A 6,951-nucleotide genomic window follows, 5' to 3' on the forward strand; every position below is an offset into this window, starting at 1 on the left:
ACATGTCTCATTTTCCGTACTTTTAAAGTGCACCCCAATATAGAAAACAAAGACGTAGGTCCTACGTCAAAAAATTAAATTATGATTGGATTAAAACAATGTGATTCAAACTTTACCCTCATTGATCCATAGTCGCCTACATGTCTTAGATTTGATTTGAATAATATTTGAAACATTTGAAAATATCATAAAAAAAGACATAATATGTTTTGCTTGAATAAAAGCATACTCATATACTGTTATTCACATTGTTTTAAAGTTTTACTAATCATGGTCAACATTTTAAGTATTAGACAACTTTTGTACAATTTGTTGTTAGTCAAATGTTCAATATTCTATAATAAGTATGGCTACAACCTATAGAAGCTTTTAATCAGTCAATTAGGCCGGAACAAATTTGAAATTTTACTTTTGTCACCCCCCCCCTTCAAATTTTTAAAAAAGTCAGAGGGGGAAAATAAATAAAATGTTTTATTTTTAGTATTGGTTTTCACTATATTTCATGTTTTTGCTAGTTTTGTATTTCGTCCTTACGATATTACATAAGATAACAGGTGTTATTGGTCTATAAGTCCTAAATCTGTTTGTTGATGCCAATAGGTTTGAGATTTTACTTGAAGAATATTTCAGTGATTCACATGAATTATCATTTCTATAAAGCTTCAAAGAACATCTTGTTAAATCAACACAGCAATTGGTCCATAAAACTTATTTGAATACATATTCTCCTAGGGTTCTTCTCCTGGATGTAATCATCAACCAGAAGCTGCGTATCAAATGTGTTACTGTACTTTGTCTTCATTGTGTTGTGTAAATGATATGAATCGTTTTTTTCGATAAAGAATATAATCAAAATATGGGGAAAATGGGTCCATAAATTTAAAAATTGAATGTAGACAAAGTGCCATCGAAGCTGTTTTTCAAGACACATTCGCTAAGGTTTGCAAAGAACATGGCACAAGTGGGCGTAGAAGGGCACCATATCTCACATTGCCAATTTGCTTCAATTTTATTCAAAACTAGTGAAATATTTTTACAACCGGAAGGGGGCTTCGTGGCCGTGTGGTTAGTGTCGTCAGGCAATGAGTGCATCGAGTCATGGGGTGTGGGTTCGATTCCCGCTGCGGCCATTGAAACTTTTCGTGAGGAATGTTTCTCGGCTGTACCTTTGGAGCATGCTTGTCCGTTGTCTAGTGTTAAGTTACAGTCTGTGCAGCTAAATGGCTGAAGACGGTTTTCTTTTTTTTAAGTGCTAAATGCAACATTTTTGCAGTGTTTTCAATATTGTAACTGGTCTAAACACAATTTCAAGATTGCTTTTGTTAATTTTATCAATTAAGTATTTTTTGGGTCAAAAAACTAAAGATTGTTGTTATGAAAATTCTAATTATTTCGGTTGTTAAGAAAATTTTCCCGTTTGCGATAGCCGCAAAGTTCTACCGCAGCCTTCGAAATCATTTAATCATTGAAGCAAACAATCGAATCATAGTATGCTTGAAAGAGAAAACGTTATGAAAAATAGCAACAAACAGCAATCAACAAGACGGTATCCAAGGTACAATTAACGTTCAACGCTTCGTCATCGTAATCATCGTCATCATTGAAACTTCAAAAGCAGTTTTTCTGTTCAACACTAACAAATTTTCGATGAAAATGTGTTCACTGTGTTTCTGTTGGAGAATAGAATACAGTGAACACATTTTCCTGTAAATTTTATTGATTTTGAACTAAAAAACTGCTTTTGAAAATTCAGAAGTCAATGATGGATGCTGCCACCTTAAAGCCTACTGATGATTACCAGTGCAAATCAGTGATGTGACATTTGCGGTAGCTTTTCGTTGAACTGTAAGACGGAAAGTTTTCCCTAAAATTGCAATATTAACCCCTCTACCGGCAGCTTCTTTTTTTACCGCAAGGAAAAAATTCAAATCGCGATAACTTTTTTGTTTCTCGGTATTTTTGCACCATTTTTTCACAAGTTCTCAAAAAACTCTTCTAGTTTGAGGAGCCGTGTCGATATTGATGATTGGTGATCTGGTTTTAAAGATATTCCAATGTTCCTTGGGGGACCGACATTTTCCATACAAAATGTCTTAGGCGACCATTTGGTTTTACGTCAACTTATCGAAAAAGTAAAATGTGGGCTATACAATGCTATGTAATAAGGAGCTACTCTGAAAAAATCATACAAATTGGTTAAGAATTCTTAGAGATATCTGAAAATTACGATATGAGGTTTTTTGAAGTTTTCAAGATCTTTATTTGGTCAGCTTGGTACCAGCAACATAAATGCTCATTACTCAAAGACGGTTGCTCCAAATTGTTTCATATTTTCACAACATACTCTTATTAATGTATTGTTCCAAAGAGTGAACAACTGAATACGTTAAAAAATCTGTAGCCTAAGATATATACGTGGGTTTTGATTAAGCGTCGGTCCCCCAAGGAATTTCGGAATATCTCTGGATCCAGATGACCAATGATCAATATCGACACGGATCCTCAAACTAGAAGAGTTTTTTGAGAACTTGTGAAAAAATGGTGTAAAAATACCGAGAAACAAAAAAGTTATCGCGATTTGAATTTTTTTCCTGCGGCAAAAAATGAAGCTGCCGGTAGAGGGGTTAAAAATGTTATAGGGTAGAAGCACCGGTTTTGGCCATACGCCAGTTGTAGCCATAGGGGATTATACGTCGTTTTACATAGCCAATCAGCATAAAACCTTTTGTGTTCAGTAGATCACATTCACATGATAACGCTACATTCATTTACTCGTCCAAAATGATTCAAAACACAAGAAAAACAATTAATTTTCCTTATAATTTTAACTCCCATACACCTAATTTGGCCAGGGCACTCCTAATTTGGCCACTCTTATGAGAAATCAATGCGATTGGCCAATTTAGGAATCGAAATTAAATCTCTGGCCGAAACTGGTTCCGTTGGCCTATATTGACCAACGGGATTTTCAAAGCGAAAAAATGGTTTTAGCCCAGTTTTGATATTTAACACAAATAATATGGATTGAAAGCTTGCATTTGACATATTTGTAGTTTAAATACGGCTTCCCATTTAATTTTTATCGACAATTTCTCTTAGGCTGGCCAAAACCGGTGCTTTTACCCTAGGGGGAGATCCCCCAGTGCCGGACAGCACCCAATACCGGACAAAGTCGAAACATTGAGAAATCATGGTCCAATCAAGATGGTGTATTAGTAGATAAGTAAGCTATTATGTAGACTTATGTTTGTGTAGAATAACACATCCTTGTAAAATGCATGCTTTTTTAAAAAAGTAGAAAAGTTTGAAAATTTAAAAAAAATTGACGTATTCACTTAATTTTGAGGCAATTTAGTATTTATTTTGAAAATGAGCTTGAGAGCTTGAGCTTGATTGGCCGCCCGTGGATGCACTCCAGTATCGCCAGATCAGCTGCACTTACACAAGGAACCAACCGAATGACTGCTTGGGACTAACAGGCATCCTCAGTGTATAAGTGCTGGTGATCTTCTATTTTTAGGCAACAATGGCACCTGCCACGTCAGAATGCAGACCAATGAGGGGAAGGGGGAGGAATTGATGATGCATTGAACTGACTCCCACGTAGACCGTATATTCCACTGCATCCACGTCAGTTCATGCGGGAGTGTATGGATTGGGGGAAAGGCATGGCAGAGAGGTTTGCTTTTGTGGTTAGCAGACTGCCTATGTATCAGGCGTAAGAAAGGCGTGTGCGTGGAAGTAGGAAGCGTTAGGGAAACGGTTTCTTGTCCGTCTCTGGTTCTAGCGTTTGCTATGAACGAATAGTTTGAGTGTGATATATTTAGAATGGAAGATAGAAGCAAGTGAGAGATATACAACTACAAAGTACGAGGAAAGGGACGGGCCTGGGATTGAACCCATGACCTTCTGCATATGAGGCAGAAGCGGTAGCCATCAGACCACCAACCCCGTCACTTTAGTATTTATTTTGAAAATGACAAAATACTTTGGATCCCGCAAGCATGATCGAACATAATCCTAATTTGATAGTATGAATGTATTTTGTACCTTAATTGAACTAAATATGGACAAATTACAATTTTGGTTAAGCACCTCCTGTCCCTCAGATTCAGACAGCTTGATTTGTTATATGATATCTTTGTAATTATTGCATCAGTGTCTCAAAATACTTTCATTTTTCATGGGTTCCGTCGATCATGGTATCAAACATGCAAAAAAATTAAGAAGAATAAACATTCAGAACAACATCGTAAAATGTGCTATTTTTCATCATATATGAAAGAGGTTTTTAATAGGCATCTTGCAAACTAAGAAAAACTCAAATTATCCTTGTAAATGTTGCAAATGCATTGAATTGGTAATTATAAACTATTCCTATAGTGTACACATTCAATGATGTTATAGTGTACACATTCAATGAATTTACAGAATTCGAGGTATTTCCAGATCGTGTCCGGTATTGGGTGCCACCTTTCAAGATCGATCAATTTGGTACTAAAATACATCATCAAAATGCAATGTCAAAATTCATATTTATATTTTGAAATTTATTTATGTACACTATAAAAATGATAATATTTATCATAAATGGGTAACACGAGCCCATAAAATCAATATTTTTCGAATTATGAATTTAGTGGCTTAAGTGTCCGGTACTGGGGGATCTCCCCCTATGTACGATCAATGTTTCGAAAAAAATGACGTGATAATAGATCAAAACACTTTTGAATTGGCGGGTATATGTTGCAAAAACATGGTTTTGCAGCATATGAGAATAAAAAATGGTAAATTTACCTGAACTTCTATTTTATTATTTATTGTCCCCCCCCTCCACACATTTTGATGGAAAGTGACAAAAGAAGATTTTAAGATTTGTTCCGGCCTTATTAAACTTTCTATGTGTTGTAGAACATAAGCTACTATATTTGCATTTTCGGAGGTTTATTCAGCTCTTACTCATAACACAAACTTCAGGTGGAATAACAGCTTTTTTATAAGCGGAAATAAATTTTATTCAATTACTGATTCAACTAAAAGTTTGTTCAGCAGTGGTTGCTGCTATGGAGCATGCATTAAACACCTAAGTATCTTAAAAGCCAACCAATAGGGCGATATTCAAAACTGAAAAGGCAATAGGGTAATGACTGTTTATTTTGTGCTCAATCGCTAACAGTTGGCGCCAGCAGCAAAAATTGCAGACACCAACCTTTCAAACTTTCAGTTTCTCTTACCGGCCGCCGAGCGACGACACTGTTGTTTGTATGTCACCCACTGATCGCGCTACGCTGGATTCTCAAATTTCTCAAACTTTCAACACAAGCGCATGGAAGAATGGTAGTCGGAAAACTGTCAAAACGTATGAAAAATAATGAAAATCGTAAATTGCTTGCAAATAGGAAACTGGATCAAAAAACTAGTGATTAGAAATCAAGTGTAAAGTGAATACATAACTTTTTGTGTTTAGTTCATCTTCCGTGGTGCTTTCTTTGCTTCAGGATTTCGTTTTTACTACCATTGAAAAAGAGCCATCTATTGCCTTTTCAGTTTTGAATATCGCCCTATAGATGGCTCTTTTTCAATGGTAGTAAAAACGAAATCCTGAAGCAAATAAAGCATTCATAAGTGTGGCCCATCTTATTAATTTGTGTTTTTTATGATGTTACGGGACGTCATGTTTGTCGCTTTATAAGTGCTCAATTCCATCCATCAATTCAGGACGAAGTTGTGAACTCCGCGTCAAGACTCCAAGCTGATGGTTGGTTGGAACGGTATGCTATGGTTCAAAGTGTTTTTTTTTTCATAAGAAACATTTTCTTGTTTTAAACATAGGCTATTTTTATACTGGTGTCATTACTGTCGGCAATAATTTAGCTCATATTTTGATTGTGAATTTTACCTTCTTCAAATCATCGGCAGTTCTTTAGAATTATACTTATATAACGATTATTTGCATTACAATTGCTTAGATTGTCATAAGAGATTTTTTCCTTTTTTTTAGTCATAGGCTGTTCTTTCAAGAGAAAACTATTTTTTATATTTATTGGACGTGAAAACTTGTGGTTGCAAGAACTTTGAAGTGTTTTGCTTAGTATGATTCGAGGGATCAAAGTAAACCGATCATGCAAAAGGACGAATAAGTCGTACATCGTTTTAGTTGCTAACACAAGCTGACTACAAACGCAATGTGAAAACCTCTGCTGGCAGAGAAGTGAAAAATTGCTTATATTTGGGACAGTGGCGCGGGAAGTGGGTAGGACAGGTAGGACATGTACTACGCACAAAAACACTTGGGTAGGACAGTCAAAGGATTGTCCTACCCACGATTCAGCAAAAAAACAAGCTTAGTAGAAAGCTTGAAAAATAAAATTATTTATTATCTTCTCAGTTCTAGTTGTTAGTCTAGGAGATCTTCTAAAGATTTCTATAGATTTTTTTCCGTTTTTTTTTTCAAGAAATCCTGCAAAAATTCCTCCGCCTGTTAATGTTTTATGTTAATTATTTTATGTTCCCTCCCAGAAATTCTAAATTCCTTGAGAGGTTCTTCAAATGAATCTTTTTTTTTTCTTCTAGGAATTGTTTCAGCATATCATCCAAATATTACTCCTGCAGTTTAACCAAACATTTCTTAAAAAGTTTCCCAAAAAAATCCCATACAATCTTCAAAAGTGCATTCAAGTTTATACTACAGCAATTTTTCCAATTATTTCTCCGATCATTCCTACACTAAAATCTATAGAGATTCTATTTTACGAGAAATTTCCTTAGAAAATCCAGCAGAATACTGTCCCAAAATAAAATTGATTTTATTCGATCATCTTATGAAATATTATATAGTATAAAGTTATTTCAGATATTTTTGCTCATGAAAAGTGACTTTGAGACTTACCCAGGATTTTTCAGAGAAAACCTTAGGATTTAAAAATACCACACGGATTCATTTTTCAGAAA

Source organism: Aedes aegypti, chromosome 2, assembly GCF_002204515.2.
Source record: "Aedes aegypti strain LVP_AGWG chromosome 2, AaegL5.0 Primary Assembly, whole genome shotgun sequence".
Taxonomy (NCBI): domain Eukaryota; kingdom Metazoa; phylum Arthropoda; class Insecta; order Diptera; family Culicidae; genus Aedes; species Aedes aegypti.